We start from the raw sequence: 18,279 nt of genomic DNA on the forward strand, positions 1-18,279 counted from the left end.
TGTTTGCCCTTGGAACAAGATGAACTCTAAGTTCCTTCATCTCCAAGCCTACCTGGAAGATGTGTTTCCTGCCTTGGTGATAACAGATTGAACATCTCAACATCTCTACATATGTGGTGGGTTTAATGGAAACAAATGCCTGTTTACAACAGTAGTGTACAACACTGACAGCAATCAATGAACAGTCATTGCATCCATGAGAAACAGGAGGAGTGGAATTGGTGTAATTGCTTATGAGGAACATTTGTAACCAGTAAGTGGCTTTGATGGAGCCAACCAACTAAGGAGTACAGAAGACCACAGTCTAGTGGCTAATAGATGGGGCATGATCCCCACTATGTAGCTCTAATAGCAATTTTGGGATAAAGGTAGTGGACAACCTCTTGTTTGTGGTGGGTGGCTTTAATGGCTTTACCACCACCTTTAATGTTGAGTGCTAGGGTGAAAAGACCGATGAGTAGTAGGACACTCATGATATAAACATATACTGCAGCGATCTGAGCTGCTGTGTGGTACCATGACTAGCCAGTGTTGGGGAGTATGCAGATAGATGAGACAATGTCATGGTATTAGCACTGTGAGAGGAAGTAAAATATTCTGCTTCCAAAAGTACCCTACCTGTATGAGTCTCTTCATTTAGCTATTAAAGAGTCTCAACAAAAGAAGAAAAAAATTTTATGTAGAAATTGATTTTGTAATGTAATACTTAACACGGTATTACATATTCACCCACAAACTGAAAAAATTTGGCAACCTTGGGCATCAGTCCTCTACTTGTGGCTTATGACCCCTACGTGGATGTCACATCAGATTTCCTGCATATTCTGAATTCACATTATAGTTTATAACAGTAGCAAAATTATAGTTGTTAAGTAGCAATGAAACAATTTTATGGATGGGGGGGTCACCACTATATGAAGAAAGTTATTACATCAAAATGTTGTGGCATTAGAAATATTGGGAACCACTATCCTAAGATTTCTGAAGCACACCACCTGACGCATATTCAAATCTATGGCACAAACCATTTCCAAAAGTTTAAGAATCACATAGTTGGCTGTCACTTCTGGTCTGCACCTGCTTGGAGACAGATCAGGCTGTCCTACCCCACCCTCTCTCAACATTTCACAGTCTGCCGGGCTCCCAGTTCAGCTGCAGCCAGAATAGCAGGTAGGATAGCTGCCCAAATGACCTCAATAGCTGGGAGCCCCAAGAGGACTCTGGACTCCTCCCTGCTATCCATGAATCTCTCTTGCTTGGGAGTATATGAGCCTGCCCCCCCCCAACAACATACAGTCTGAATAGGCTCCCAGAATATCTCCTACAGCTTTGCCAACAGTCTGCAAGTCTTCTAGGAGATTGGCTGCAGCTAGGGTCACAGCTTCCCCCGGAATATCAGCTGCAACTCAGTGACGCAGAAGGGAGGCTCCAGACAGATTATTCAGGCCAGCTAATACCAGACATAAACAGATGGCAAGAGGCAAGCACAAGATCATAAGCAAAAGAAACCAATAAAATTTGACACCACGAGAACAAAACTTTCCCAGAACAACAAACCATGGATACCTTAATACACATGAACAGATTTAAAATTTCATCACATTAAGATAATAGGCACCTTTAAAAAGGATACCAATAACTCACTTAAAGAAATACAGGAAAACACAGTTAAACATGTAGAAACCCTTAAAAAGGAAACAAAGAAATTTCTCAAAAGATACAGGAAAACACAATCAAATTGAGCAAAGCAATACAAGATATAATAATAGAAATAAAAACAAAAAAACAGAATCAAAGATAGAGGCAACATTGAAAACAAAAAACCAAAGACAAGGAGGTCAGAATTTACAGATGTAAGCATCCCCAACAGAATACAAGAGATACTGCGACAACAGTCAGAGAAAATACAAAGCCTTTTAACCCAAAACATCCAGGGAATTCAAGACACAATGAAAAGACCAAACCTAAGAATATTAGGAATATTATAAAGCAAAGATTACCACCTTAAAGGGCCAGAAAACATCTTCCTCTAAATCATAGAAGAAAATTTCCACAACCTAAAGAAAGAGGAGACTATAAAAGTTCATGAAGCCTACAGAACACCAAATATATTGAACCAGAAAAGGAAAACCTCACATCAAAATACTCAAATCACAATATACATAGAACAAAAAAAAAAAAAACATTAAAAGCTTTATGTTGTAGTCAATCTTCAACCCCAATAAGCCTGTGCAAAGAACAGCCAACTCAGTTATAATATTGATAAACACCCTGCCTAGACTGGGCAGATCTACCGCGACACTGTTCTATTCTCCAGCTATAAAATCCCTTGCTACTTGGGACTCCCCCATGTCACATACTATTGTTCCATTTTCTTCTGACCATTTTTTTAAATGGGATATCTTCTTTACTTACATTTCAAATGTTATTGCCTTTTTCAGTTTCCCCTCTGGAATCACCCTATCTTATACCTCCTCCCTCTCTCCCTAGGAACATGTTCCCTACCTATCCACTCCCTCCCAACTTCCCACCCTGGCATTACGCTACACTGGCATATTGAGCCTTCACCGGGCCAAGGACCTCTCTTTTCACTGATGTCTGATAAGGGCATGCTCTACTACATATGCTGCTGAACCCTCACGTCCCTCCATGTATATTATTTGGTAGGTGGTTTAGTTTCTGGGAGCTCTGGGAAGGGGGGCGGGGTGTGGCTGGTTGATATTGTTGTTCTTCCTATGAGGTTGTAAACCCCTTCAGCTCCTTCAATCCTTTTTCTAACTCCTCAATTGGGGACCCCATTCTCAGTTCAATGGTTGGTTGAGAACATACTACTCTGAATTTCTCAGGATCTAGCAGAGCCTCTCAGGAGACAGCTATATCAGAGACCTGTCAGCATGTACTGCTTGGCATCCACATTATTGTCTGGGTTTGGTTGCAGTATACAGAATGGATCTCCACAGTCTCTCGATGGCGCTTTCTTCAGTTTCTGCTCCAAATTGTCTCTGTATTTTCTCATATGTATAATTTGTTCCCCATCTTAAGAAGGAATAAAGCTTCCTCACATTGTTCTTTTTTCTTCTTGAACTTCAAGTGGTTTGTAGATTATATCTCCAGTAGTCAGAGATTATGGGCTAATATCCAATTATAACTGAATGCATACCATATGTGTTCTTTTGTGATTGGGTTACCTCACTCAGGATGATATTTTCTACTTTAGTCCATTTGTTTAAGATTTTCATAAGGTCATTGTTTTTAATAGCTGAGTAGTACTCCATTGTGTACATTTACCAAAATTTCTGTGTTCATTCCTCTATTGAAGGACAGCTGGGTTTTTTTCCATCTTGTGTCCATTACAAACAAGGCTGGTATGAACATAGTGGAATATGTGTCTCTTTTATATATTGGAAATTCTTTGGGTATATGCCCAGGAGTGGTATAGCTTGGTCCTCATGTAGTATTATGTCCAATTGTCTAAGGAATATCTAGACTGATTTCCAGTGTAGTCATACCACCTTGCAATCTCACCAACAATGGAGGAGTGTTCCTCTTTCTCCATTTCCTCACCAGCATCTGCTGTCATCTGACTTTATCATCTTAGCCATTCTGGCTAGTGTGAGCTGCAATCTCAGGGTTGTTTTTATACACATTTATCTAATGACTAAGGAAGTTGAACATTTCTTTTGGTGCTTCACAGCCATTCCACATTCTTCAGTTGAGAATTCTTTGTCTAAATCTGACCCTGATTTTTAACAAGGTTTTTTGATTCTCTTGGATCTAACTTCTTAAGTTCTTTGTATATATTTGATATTAGTCCTCTGTCAGATGTAAGATATGTAAAAACTTTTTCCTAATCTGTTGTTGCCATTTTGTCCTATTAACAATGTTCTTTGTCTTACAGAAGCGTTGTAATTTTATGAGGTTCCGTTTGTCAATTGTTGATCTTAAAGTATACTCCATTGGTGTTCTGTTCAAGAAAATTTCCCCTGTACCTATGTGTCCAAGGAACTTCCCCACTTTCTCTTCTATAATTCAGTGTATTGGGTTTTATGTGGAGGTCTTTAATCCATTTGGACTTGAGATTTTTACAAAGGAATAAGAATAGATTGATTTGGACACAGGCTTTGTGAGACTGCACTGCAATTAGCCAGGGAGCAGAGAGGTCTCTTACAGGCACTCAGAAAGTGTGCCCCCACATTGGTTCAGAAGAGCAGGAACCCTGCCTTAGGGTCAATGTTTTCACCCAGTGGGCCCGTGCATGCAGAACAGGCACTCAAGACATATGCCACCAGGAAGAGCAGAGATCCAGGGACATAGGCCTGGTGAGACTGGGCTGCTAGTAACTGGGGAACAAAGAGGACAGTGCCGAGCACTTAGAAAGTGTGTCCCCATCTTTGGTTCAGGGGAGGAGGAACCCTGCCTTAGTGTCTCTGTTTCCAACCAGAGAGGTCCTGCATGCAGAATAGGTGCTCAGGCCATCTGCCACCAGAAACAGTGGAGATTCAAGATCACAGGCCAGGTACACTGGAGAGAGGAGAACCAATCACTGACAACAAGACAAAGTATAATCAAAGACAACAAGATGGCAAGAGGTAAGAAAAAGAAGTTACCCCAGAAAAACCAATACAACCTGGCAACACCAGAACCCAACACCCCCATCACAGCAAACAGCAGAATACCAAACACTCCAGACAAAGAAGACTCAGACCCAAAACCATACCTCAAGATGATGATAGAGATCCTTAAACAAGAACGGGAGGAAAAGCATAAAGAAACAGAAGCTTTTAAAGAGGAAACAAAAAAGAAAAAAAAAACCACTCAAAGAAATCAAAGAACTAGCAGAAAACAGAGCCAAAGAAATGACGGAATTGAAGAATGAATTTAAAATGGAAATGGAAGCAATAAAGAAAACACTAAAAGAGACAACCATAGAGTTAAAAAACCTAAAAAAGAAATCAGGAGTCACAAATGCAAGCTTCTCTAAGAGACTACAAGAGATAGAAGAGGGAATCTTGGGGGCCAAAGACAACATTAAAAATATAGGCAAAACAGTCAGAGAAGATGCAAATGCCAAAAAGCTCCTAATCCAAAATGTCCAGGAGATCCAGGACACAATGAGAAGACTAAAATTAAGGATAATAGGAACAGCAGACGGTGAAGAATACCATCTAAGAGGCACAGTAAATATCAACAAAATTGTATAAGAAAACTTCACTACCCTTAAGAATGAGATGACCATGAGCATAAAAGAAGCCTACAGAACTTCAAATAGAGTGAACAAGAAAAGAAATTCCTCCTGACACATAATAGTCAAAATGCAAGTACCCAAAGCAAAGGAAGAATACTAAAAGCAGAAAGGAAAAAGGTCATGTAACATTTAAAGGTAGACCAATGAGAATCACACCTAACTTTTCAACAGATACTATGAAAGCTAGAAGATCCTGAACAGACATCATGCAGACCCCAAGAGAACACAAGTGTCAGCCCAAGCTGCTATACCCAGCAAAACTATCAATCACCATAGATGGAGAGACAAAGAAATTGCAAGACAAAACTAAATTTACACAATATCTGACCACAAAGCCAGCACTACAATAAATTATAGGTGGAAAGCCCAATGCAAAAAGGAAAACTAAATCCTAGTAAAAACAAACAGGAAAATAACTAAACCAGAAAATGAAAAGAAGAAAGAGAAACAGGCACATTTCTACCTCCAAAAGCAAAAAAAAAAAAAAAAAAAAAAAAAAAAAAAAACAGCAACCACTATTCTTAATATCTGTTGACATAATTAACAAAATCAGACATAAAAATGGAGACCTAACAACTGAAACTAAGGAAATTCAGGCATTTTTCATTAGTTCAGCAAAGGGGGTGGATATAGAATTAACTCACACAAATCAGTAGCCTTCCTTTACTCAAAGGACACACATGTGGGGAAAGAATTAGGGGAAAAGGTACCCTTCACAATAGCCCCAAACATGAAATACATTGGTGTGAGTCTAACTATGCAAGTGAAGGACCTCTATGACAAGAACTTCAAATCTCTAGAGAAGGAAATCGAGAATGATCTCAGAAAATGGAAAGATCTCCCATGCTCATAGATTGGAAGGATCAACATTGTAAAAATGGCCACCTTACCAAAAGCAATCTACAGATTCAATGCAATGGCCATCAAAATTCCAAACCAATTCTTCATAGATTTGGAAAGAGCAATGTGATATTTCTTCTGGAATAACAAAAAACTTAAAATAGCGAAATCCATCCTCAACAACAAGAAAATATCAGCAAGAATCACTATCCCTGGCCTCAAACTATATTACAAGGCAATTGTGCTAAAGACTACATGCTACTAGTACTGAAATAGGCACATGGGTCAATGGAATAGAATAGAAGATCCAGAAATGAGCCCTCACGTATATAGTCACCTGATTTTTGACAAAAGAGCTGGAAACATTCAAGGGAAAAAGGACAGCCTCTTCAACAAATGGTGTTTGTCCAACAGGCACAATGAAAATAGACCCTTTCTTATCACCTTGTACTAAGCTCAAGTGCAAGTGGATCAAAGATCTTCACATTAAACCGGGTACACTGAAAATATTAGAAGAGAAAGTATGGAAAACGTTAAAACACATAGGCACAGGAGAAAATTTCCTGAAGAGAATAGCAATGGCACATGCTCTAAGGAAAAATATCGACAAATAAAACGTAATGTGATTGCAAAGTTTCTGTAAGGCTCAGGACACTGTCAAGAAAGCAAAACGGCAGCCAACAGATTGGTAAAAGATCTTTACCAACCCCTCATCAGATAGAGGCCTAATATCCAAGGTATACAAAGAACTCAAGAAGTTATACACCAGAGAATCAAACAACCCTATTAAAAAATGGGGTACAGAGCTAAACAAAAACTTCTCAGTTGAAGAATATAGAATGGCTGAGAAGCATCTAAGGAAGTGCTAATCATCATTAGCCATCAGGGAAATGCAAATCAAAACAACCCTGAGATTCCACCTTACACCAACCAGAATGGCTAAGATCAAAAATTCAGATGACAGCAGATCCAGCTGAGTTTGCAGAGAAAGAGGAAACCATTTCCACTCTTGTTGGGGTTGTAAACTGGTACAACCACTCTGAATATCAATCTGCCAATTCCTTAAAAAACTGGACATAGTACTACCTGAAGACCCAGTTATTCCACCTCTGGGCATATACCCCAGAGACACTCCAACATAAAACAAAGACACATGCACCACAATGTTCATAGCAGCCTTATTTATAATAGTCACAAGCTTGAAAGAACCCAGATGACCTTCAGTAGATGAATGGATACAAAAATTATGGTATATTTACATAATGGAGTACTACTCAGCTATCAGAAACAATGACTTTATAAAATTCTTAAGAAAATAGATATATCTAGAGAATATCATTCTGAGTGAGATAACCCAGTAACAAAAGAACAGTCATAATATGCAGTCACTGATAATTGGATACTAACCCCTGAAATCTCTGAACACCCCAGAAGCAACTCACAGACTATATGAAGTTCAAGAAAAAAAAAAAAAAAAGAAAAAGAAAAAGAAAAACCATTATGCTTAATCTTTACACTCCAAGAAAACTTTGACTACTTCCAGGTTACATCTTGTTTTACATGTACCTTATGCTCATTGTAACTAGTAAGATCTTAATGCACACTAGTAAACCTTAAAAAAAAAAAAATTACTTACAAAAAGATATTTGTATACTTTTATGCAAAAGTGCTTAAAATCTGTACATTTATCTTTGTTTTTTAAAATAAAGTTGTTCATTTAAAAAATAAAAATAAAAAAAATACTGACAAGAGGCAAATCCTGGGAGAGACTGGATGAGGAAGGAAAGGATGTGACTTTTCTTCTGCATATTCTCTGAGGTCCCTGTTTACAGACCCTGGTGAAACATTTGCCTGTAACCGGACTTGGCAGTGAAAGGACATGAGGCATTAGAAATATGAGAAGATCTGATTACCAAGGTGTCCACTGCACAGCTCTGGGAGTGATCCATGCTTTGAAATCCAGCATCACTGCCGGGTATCCAATGGTGAGGATGGAGGGTTTCCCCAGACACCTGCATTAGGCACAGGGTCCAGTTGCTTCTCTGGAACACCTGTATCCTTCCAGTGTTAAGAAAACAGAGAATTGAAAAACATTTGGGGAGAGATAAAATGACCTCTTGTAGTCAGGAATCAACACATAGACTTCTATTTGACCACAGTAAAAAGTCAAGCTGCCCAGAACACATACATTAAGAATTTTGATAGTATTGAGAAATTAACAATGCTGGGGCCTTAAAATTGTATAGAGTGATAAAGGATGTGATTTAGATGGGGTTCAAGAGTCGAACTGTTAGGCTTCCATCTTACTTCCCATTTATTGTTTACTCAAGACTGAGTTAGCCATGGAATCTGTCTTTCTAAGACCCTGCAGGCAACAGGAACATAAATGCAAAGACTCAGAAGCACCAGAAAAGATGTTGGTCCTTAGTGTGTGTGTGTGTGTGTGGGTGTGTGTGTGTGTGTGTATGTGTGTGAGTGTGTATGTGTGTGTGTGTGTGTCTGTGTGTGTGTTTTCTCCCTAAGCCCCAAAAGAACTTTAAAAAATACAGTAGAAAGGGAGTTCTTAAACCTACAGGATGTACCACTGGTTTTATTCCATTTTTGTTTATTTGTTTGTTTTAATTTGCTTTGAGCTATTTCACACTGTTTACCAGACCATCCTAGAATTCATTCAGTAGCCAAGGCTGACCTTTCACCCTTGAGTTAACCTTAATTTTCTGTTAATACTGTGATCACAGCCAAAGCTACCATGCCCAGTTAAACTTTTTTTCTTTAAATTTTAATGGTTTGGCACAAGCATGTTCAGTGACACAACTAGGGCCTATCTCAGGCAAACAGGAGGCCAAACCAATAGCTTCTACTTTTTGTCTTACACTATATGATACTAAATAATAGTCCATTTAATGACTGCCCTCCAAAAGGCCCAACAAGCAGCTCAAAGAGTCAGATGCAGATATTTACACCCTACTAATGGACAAAAGCTTCTGACCCCTGTGGTTGAATTAGCAAATCCTGGAAGACACTGAGGAGAAGGGTGACCCTGTAGGAAGACAAGCAGTCTCAACTAACCTGGATCCCTAAGATCTCTCAGACACGGAGCCACCAACCAGGCAGCATACACCAGCTGATATGAGGTCCCCAACACATACACAGTAGAGGACAGCCTGGTCTGGACTCAGTGAGAGACATTGTACCTAATGCTCAAGGGACTAGAAACTCCAGGGAGTGGGGAGGTCTGATGGGGTGGGGGTTGGGGAGTAGGGATATCCCCGTGGAGACTAGGAGGGAGAGGAGGTTGGGATGAGAAACAGTCAAAGGACAGAATAAGAGGGGGTTAAAAACTGGACTGTTAAAAAAAGGTTAAAAAAATAAAAGTAAAATAAAAATAAAAATATTTATTTTTAAAAAATGCTATGTAAAATTTGACAAACTAAATCCAAAAACACGTCACAACCTTCACCAAAACCTAGTAGGCTTCATTCCAAAAATGCAGGGATAACTTAATATATAAAAATCCATTAATGTAATTAACTAAATAAAAATCTCAAAGGAAAAAAATCACATGATCATCTCATTAGACACTGAAAAACATTTCACAAAATACAACACCCCTTTAGTTTAGAAATCTTGGAAAGATCAGAAATTCAAAGCCCCTTATATAAACAATAAAAGCAGTATACAGCAAACCATCAGCCAATATCAAATTACTTGAAGAGAAACTTGAAGCAATCTCAATGAAATGAGGGACAAGAAAAGACTGCCCAATGTCTCCATATCTATTAAATATAGTACTCAAAGTTCTAGCTAGAGCAACAAGAAAACAAAAGGAGATTAATGGGATACAAATTGAAAAAGAATAAGTCTAGTTATTACTATTTGCAGATGATAGGCTAGTATACATAAGAACTGTTCCAAGAAAATCAATAAGAAAACTTCTACAGCCAATAAACAACTTCAGCAAAGTGGCTGGATATAATATTAACTCAAACAAATCAGTAGCCTTCCTTTATACAAATGATAAACAGGCTTTAAAAAAATGAGAGAAACAACATTTTTTACAGCAGTCACCAATAGTATAAAATATCTTGGTGTAACTCTTACCAAGCAAGTGAAAGATCTTTATGATACAAATTTCAAAACCCTAAGAAAAGAAATCGAAGACCTCAGAAGATAGAAATATCTCCCATACTCATGGATTGGTAGAATTAACATAGTAAAAATGGCCATTCATTCAAAATAATCTACAGAGTCAATGAAATTGCATCAAGATTCCAGCACAGTTCTTTAGAGACTTAAAAAGAGCAATCCACAATTTTATATGGGAAAAAAAAAAACAAAGATAGCACAAACAATTCTTAGCAATGAACAAACTTCTGGAGGACTCATTATCCCTGACTTCAAGCTATACTACAGAGCAATAGTGATTAAAAAAATAAAACCACATGGTATTGGTACAAAGACAGAAGGTCTATGAATTAAATAGAAATGAAGAACCAAAAATAAGCCCACACACTTAGGACACTTGATCTTTACAAAGAAACCAAAATAACATGCAATGAAATAAAAAAAGCATCTTCAATAAATCATGCTGGTCTAACTGGTAGTATGTATGCAAAAAATGAAAATATATTCATATTTATCACTTTGCACAAAGCTCAAGTCCAAGTGGATCGAGGACATCAACATAAAACCAGATATGCTGAATCGAATAGAAAAGAAATTGAGAAAGAGATATCTGAAATGTAAATGCAAAAAGAAAATCCAATAAAAAAGCAAAACAAAAAGGTAACAGTGTTTTACGTTTTCTAATTGATTTGCTTTTTCACTATAGCCAACTGTACCTACTGTAGCTTTTGGATTAGGTAAGTTTATAACAATAATGCAAAATGATGTGTTTGAGAGAGAGTGAGAGACAGAGAGACGGGGACAGAGAGAGAGGAGAGACAGAGAGAGAGAGAAAGAGAGAAAGGAAGGAAGGAAGGAAGAAAAAGAAAGAAAAGAAAGAAAGGAAGGAAGGAAGGAAGGAAGGAAGGAAGAAAGGAAGGAAGGAAGGAAGGAAAGAAGAAAATGGGAAAGAGCCTCAAACTCATAGGGGGAAATTTCCTAAACAGAACACCAATGATTCAGGTACTAAGATCAACAACTGATAAATGGGACTTGGTCCTCTAAAATTTGGAAATACTTCTACCTGAATTCACATCTATACTGGGCATATACCCAAAAGATACTCCAACATGTAAAAATGACACATGCTCCACTATGTTCATAGCAGCCTTATTTATAATAGCCAGAAGCTGGAAGCAACTCAGATGTCCCTCAACCTAAAAATGTATACAGAAAATGCGGTACATTTACACAGTGGAATACTACTCAGCTATAAAAAAATGATGACTTCATAAAATTTGCAAGCAAATGTATGAAAGTAAAAAATATCATCCTGAATTAATGAATGAACAATAAACTTGTGTTTGTCTTCCAAGGATGTTGACAGCATCAATATTAAAAGATGAATATTGATTTTCTTTTAAGACAGACCAAAAAATTTGCTTATTTAAACACCTGAACACCTACACCCATAGTTAACTCCTCATCAATGATTACGTGACATCAATTATTTATGAGACATTTTTAAGATATAAAACTATGCATATGGTAGAAAGATCCCCGAATTGAATTAAAATAAGTCTACTTGGTAGCTATGTTAACAAATTGACACTAAGCATTACATATTATAGTGTTGGGTGTGCTTGCTGTGTTTTATAGAATTTAAAATATACTTAAAGACAAAGAAAGTAAATTTTTGTGGATCACCAGTGAGGGACCCCAGAGATTTTTTTTTTTAATCATGAAATGTATACTTAAATGCTAAAATGATTTTTAACAGAAAATAAAGTTCTAACAAAATTGTCCTTACCCATATAGTGGCAGTACTCTGTTTAAGAGAACAATACAATGTTAAGAGTGTAGATAGATCTATATCAGCAATTTATTTCACTATGTTGAGGACTGCTATACAAACTACTAAAGAGATAAAGAAGTTTATAAAACAAAACCAAGTAGAATTCTGTGGGTTATGTAATTCAAAAAGAAGACAGTTTTATTAAAAGGCTATCTTTGTTACCAGAAAGGAAATCAACATTTTTGTGAGCAAAGTCATAATAATTCAACCTTAATCCCACCATTTAGCCTAATTAAATCTCCTCTAATTACCGGTAATTCCAGAATTTTAGAGATCAAAGCTTCTTGGCTGTTTGATTCGTTTCCTGGTCCTAATTTTATATTCCTGCCTAACAATAATCTTTTTAACACATCTATTTATTTAAGTAGCTAGAGTACAACATCCGTGACATGAGCCCCATTCCCAGTGAGCGATGGGTGCTGGGCAAATCCTAGATCTGTTGTGAAAATCCCACTGCTCCCACAAAGCTCTTCAAACCACAGAACTTGTCACAAATTCCCCTCTCCCTCCTCATCCCTAAAAATACTGGATCTTTGCTATGGGGGATGGATTTCACAATAGCTTCTATATTTACAGGTTGAAAAACCCTTTCTTTAAATTGCAATTATTTTCTTATATTCCTTACTGTTACAGAAACCAAGACTCCGGGACAGAAAATCACTTCAGATCACCCTAGCTTGGTTTTCATTTGGTTCCTAAATACATTATTTACATTTCTATATCATCAGATACAACCTAAAATATAATTTTATTTTTTCACACGTACAAAAGTTTTCTTTTTTTCTATTTTTTTCACATGGAACCTTCATGCTTCTTCAACTGATGCACCTTATTCTTGACTACCTTCACTTCCTTCCTAGAATTAAAAATATATTTAGCAGCAAGATGCACATACCCTACAGAGGTAGTAGCTTCTCTCCACAATAGGGCAAAACCCACGTTACTAACCTTGCACAGCATCCGGGGCAAAGACGCTGAAATTCACCAAAGACTTTTTGATGTGAATGATGATTCTAAGACCTCCTAGAAGATTTAAGAAGGAGTCAGCAACTGGCACTTCCACAAATTCTGACATGTGAAGGGATTCACTGGGCTCCCAAACAATCCTGAGATTGCAAGATACCAATTCTTACAATGTGAATATTTTCAAGTTTCTTTCTCTTTTCTTTATACTGAAAGTTTTAGGAAGTTTATATGAATTAATAAAAATCCTGGGCTCTATGAAGCCAATCTAGCTTTGAACATGCTTTATTGATCTTTCAGGTAAATCTACTGTGAATGTTATGAGCCAAGCCCAGATCACCAACTTCAAACAGAATTACTGGTACCTGTGGAGAGAGATGCTGGCAGACAGGCTTTTACTAAAGCCTGCAGTGCAAAGGTGAGGGGGAAAAAAGATGCTTAATTAACATTTTAGATATGTTGTAGGTTGAGTGATTTCAGGCAGCTTATTAAACTCTGCCTGCTGCCTCCTGGAGGGTATCATTTTTTTTTCCTTTCCATTTCACAGGTGTAATCAATTTGTTTCTATTATCTGGAAACATTAGCATATGAAAGATTTTAAATATGTTACAACTCTCATTTGTTTTTTATCAGTCCACTTGTTCCAAGTTACTGTAGTCAATAAAATGTCAAAATAAGTTTTTTTCAGTTCCCATTCCTTGCAAAGAACACTTCTTCCCCATAGAAGGAATAACCTTAATTCTTTGTTTTGCACACAAATGAAAAATGTCAATATAATGTAACAGATAACCCCCTCCCTAGACCTTAGCATGACTGAAACCATGTTGACATCATTCTTATACTAAAAACCAGCACATAAGTTCCAGCACCTGCTAAAATAAGAACAAGGGCCTAGTACACTGTTCCAGGAAAGTCCCCAAGTATGTCTGTTCCTTGATAACTGAAGTATCCCAACCATCAAGTTCCATGTACTCATTGGCCAGCAAATAAAGTCTTTCTTTTCACCTTTATGAATGGTGATTTTTTTTGTGAGCATCCCTTGCAATATAATAACATGATTGCCCAACTCTGCTTCCTCCAAACTTAATAGTCAAGTCCCTGTGGAATACCTGTGCTCACTCTTTGCATAGATCATAATATACTTATAGATAGTAGAGACACAGAGTCAAAAGCCACTAGGGTTGTTAATATATGCTCATTTCTGTCATTTGAAATTACACCCTCCAAAGGATCCACAGAAGATTTTCTGCATGAAAAAGAACAAAAAAGACAGCCAATCATGAAGGCCAAGACCTCCCAGAGAAAGTATCATCTGTATGATTGAATTCTTTCTGATTAAGCACAAAACCTTTGAACTTCAAGTGTCTGGAATTGCAAACTATCTATACTGAAAATTTGAAGGGCTCTTTACTTTCCTTGTCTGAAAAATGGAGATAATAAAATTAGCAATCAATATACTCTTGGGAGCAATGCCATCTCTTGTAAATGTCCCCCTTTTATTAGGATGGTACCTGCTACCCCAATACAGATTAGTGAGTGCTAGGGAGACGTCCATGCACTCATTCCAAGCTACATTTCAATAGATGAAATTGGTAATTTAAAAGAATATTTGTCTCCTTCTTGTATTCAGATATTATCAGCCCTTGGTGAATCTTGTTTTATATCTTCTCTTTCTTTTTATATTATTATGGAGCATTTTCCAAATAATATGTTTCTTTTTCTGTAGCTATTGTAGTGTATATCTTTAAATTTGAAATCTTTCAAAAGGCAAAAGTAAGACTTGGGAGAAAGAGTGGGAAAAATGGAAAAAAACAAATAAACAAAGCTCTTGCAATCATTCCCCACAAAACCATCAATTTTATCAGTGGCCCACACTGTTACACCTTTACAGAAGCTATGACAACCATCCTCATTTACATATCAGAGTAAAAAGAAACGTTCCATTGAAAAACATAAAAATTTTTTTCATTATCTCAGTCGCCATTTTTTCTGATCTAAAAAATTGACAGATTTTAGCAACTTAGGGGAGGAAAATCATCAGAAAACGTTTTCTGAATTCCCCCAAATTGGACCATAGCAAAATACCACTACTGGAATAGACCTGTATATCTCAGGATTCCAAAACATTCAACCTGCAGACCTTCACTGAGAGCAGGCAGAAACTCATAACCCTGAATTTCCATATCACCTACCAGTCAACTATCACAGTCCTGGGCCCTGGACAACTCCCAGTAGCAGGCAGATCTGAGCCACAACTTCAGCCTCCATAAGACTCCATTTTGATGCCCCAGGAGCCACAGTAGTGCTGGGCTCAGTGCTCCCTCTAGTGCTGCTACAGCTGAGGCAGTTCACAGGCTCAGCGCACAGCCTAAGAGCAGGTCCACATTTCTGAATAGATTTACTGTTGAAGGTCATTCCTGGCTCAAGCCACATTGTAAAGGCTGGGATTAAGTATATAATCCTTCAAAGAAATATACATAGCTCAGGACTATAAGAAGTAAAAACAGTGAAGAAAACAAGGTGTCTTTAAATGAATCAAAATGAGTGCCAGTGGGTAATTTGGAAAGAATAGAGATGGATGAGCCACTCAACAAAGAAGACAAAATAACTATGGTGAGAAATTTCAATGAATTCTAGTAATAGTAAAAACACAGAGGAAAGCATTCCAAAATGAGAAAAGAGACATTGGAACAACAGGTGTTGAAATAATGAGGATGATGATGATGATGATGATGATGATGATGATAAATAATAATAATAATAATAACATATTTTTAAAACACAACAAGAATTCAGCCTGCAGAGTCTATTGATGAGGACTCATAGGGACTCACAGAGATCAGGGAGCCTACAGGGGTCTCACTTACATCCTCTGCAAATACATTATGGCTGAATAGCTTGGTGTTCTTGTTGAAATGCTAACAATGAGAACGGAGCTGTCCCTGGTTCTTTTGTCTCCTTGTAGGATGCTTTTCCTTCTACTGGATTGTCTTGCCCATCCTTGATCTGCCTGGTTTTATTGCAGCTTGTTATCCTTTTACCCTGTTTAGTTGATGTCCCTGGGAGGCCTGCTTTTTCTCAGGGGTAACTGAAAGGGCAACCACCTAGGGAAGAGAGGAGGTTGGGGAGAGAGACTGGAGTAAAAAACTGCAGTCAGGATGTAATATAAAAAAAAAAAACCAATATTTTGAATGTATGTATTTACATCCTAAATGCTGTTCCCCTTTCATTACCCCCATTCCAAGGATACTCCTTTCATCGCTGCTCCCTTTCGCTTCCTAGAGGATATCCTAACCCTGGGTATCTCACACCCTGTTGCATCAAGACTGCAGGATTAAGCACACTGTCTTCTACTGAAGCCAGGCAAAGCAGCCCTCTGCTGCATATGTGCCAGGGGTGTCCAACTAGCCAGTTTACACTCTTTGGTTAGTGGTTCAGGCTCTGGGAACTCCATGGGGTCCAGGTTAGTTGGCACAGTTGGTCTTCCGTGGGACTGCCATTGTCTTTAGGGCTTTAGAACCTTAATCTTTTCCCTATCTCTTCCATAGCATCCCCTACCTCCATCCAGTGTTTGGCTGTGGATATCTGCAGGTGTTTCAGTCAGCCTCTCAGATAACAGCTCAGCTAGGCTCCTGTCTGCACACACAACATAGAATCACTCATAGTATCAGGGATTGGTTCCTACCCATGGGATTGATCTCAATTGGGCTAATTTGGGGTCAATATTTTTGTTTGGTGTTCCTATCCCTCTACTGGCTGTCCTGTCGGATTACTGGAGGTAGCCTTTTCAAGTTCCACGTCCCCATTGTTGGGTATTTAGGCTGAGGCCAGCTGCATTGACTCCTGGGAGCCTTCCTGATCCCAGGTCTCTGGGACATCATGGAGATTCCCCATACCCATTACCCCCAGCTACAGCACATTCTCATTCATTCTTCTAGCCCTCAACCTCTCTCCTGTCTCTCCCCATACTTTGTCCTATCCCCCATGCCCCTCTTCTTTTCTCCCACCCAGGTTCCTCCTTTCCATTTTGTTCCCCCTTCTATGTGGGATTTAAGCATCTTCATGATGAAAATTTTGTTTAGCTCAGTGCCCCATTTTTAAATTGAATTATTTGGGTTTTATAGACTAACATTCTTGGTTTTTATGTTTTGGATATTAGCCCTTTAGCAGATGGAGGTGAAGATACATTCCCAATCGGCAAGCTGCCAGTTTGTTCTATTGAGAGTGTCCTTTACCTTACAGAAGCTTTTCAGTTTCATGAGGTCCAGTTTATCAATTGATAATCTTAGAGCCTGAGCCATCAGAGTTCTCTTCAAGAAATTTTCTCCAATGCCAATGCGTTCAAGGCTTATTTCCACTTTCTCTTCTATTACATTCAGTGTATCTGGTTTATTTTGAGGTTCTTGATCCACTTCAGCTTTGTTCAAGTTAATAAATACAGATCTATATTTATTCTACATGCAGAATGCCAGTTAGATGTGCATCATCTGTTGAAAATGCTTTCTTTTTTGTTCATTGTATGCTTTTAGGTTCTTTGCCAAAAATCAAGAACCCATAGATTTGTGGGTTTATTTCTGGGTCTTTGATTTTATTCCATTGATCAATATGTCTTTTTCAGTACAGCTTGTGGTCAGGGGTGGTGATTCCCCCAGAAGATTTATTGTTCAGGATTGTTTCGGCTTCCATGAGTTTTTTGTTTTTTTCTTATGAAGTACAGAATTGCTCTTTCAAAATCTGTTTTATAGATAAATAGATAGACAGACAGATAGATAGATAGATAGATAGATAGATATAGATAGATATAGATAGATATAGATAGATAGATATAGATAGATAGATATAGATATATAGATAAAGATTGCTTTGAGTCTGTAGATTACTTTTGGTAAGATGGCTATTTTCACTTCCTGATCATGAGCATGAGAGATATTTCCAAATTCTGAAGTCATCTTTAATTTTTTTCTTCAGGGACTTGAAGTTCTCGTCACACATATCTTTCTTTTTTAATTTTTTTATTAGATAATTTTTGTATTTACATTTGAAATGTTATCCCCCTTGCTCACCCGGCTCCCATCCTCCCCCACTTATCTTCATGAAGGTACACTAGCTTCCAGTTACACTCTCCACCTCATTGCCTTGGCATTCCCCTACATTGGGAAAAAGTACCCTTACTGAACAAAATGCTTCTTCTCACATTGATGCCAAACATTGCTGTTCTCCACTACATATGCAAATGGAGCCCTGGGCCTCTCGTTGCATGCTCAGTAGTTGG

General features: G+C 37.9%; 1 pseudogene across 1 annotated transcript in view; it reads left to right on the forward strand.

Moving 5' to 3' along the window:
• LOC308421174 (protein arginine N-methyltransferase 1-like) overlaps positions 1-18,279 on the forward strand; it is a 71,332-nt pseudogene that overhangs the window by 42,691 nt on the left and 10,362 nt on the right. The window contains exons 3-4 of the transcript in view: positions 10,917-10,947; positions 13,308-13,425. The product of the transcript in view is annotated as a protein arginine N-methyltransferase 1-like (transcript). The remainder of the gene's footprint in view (positions 1-10,916; positions 10,948-13,307; positions 13,426-18,279) is intronic.

Source organism: Micromys minutus (assembly GCF_963924665.1).
Source record: "Micromys minutus genome assembly, chromosome: 5".
NCBI lineage: Eukaryota > Metazoa > Chordata > Mammalia > Rodentia > Muridae > Micromys > Micromys minutus.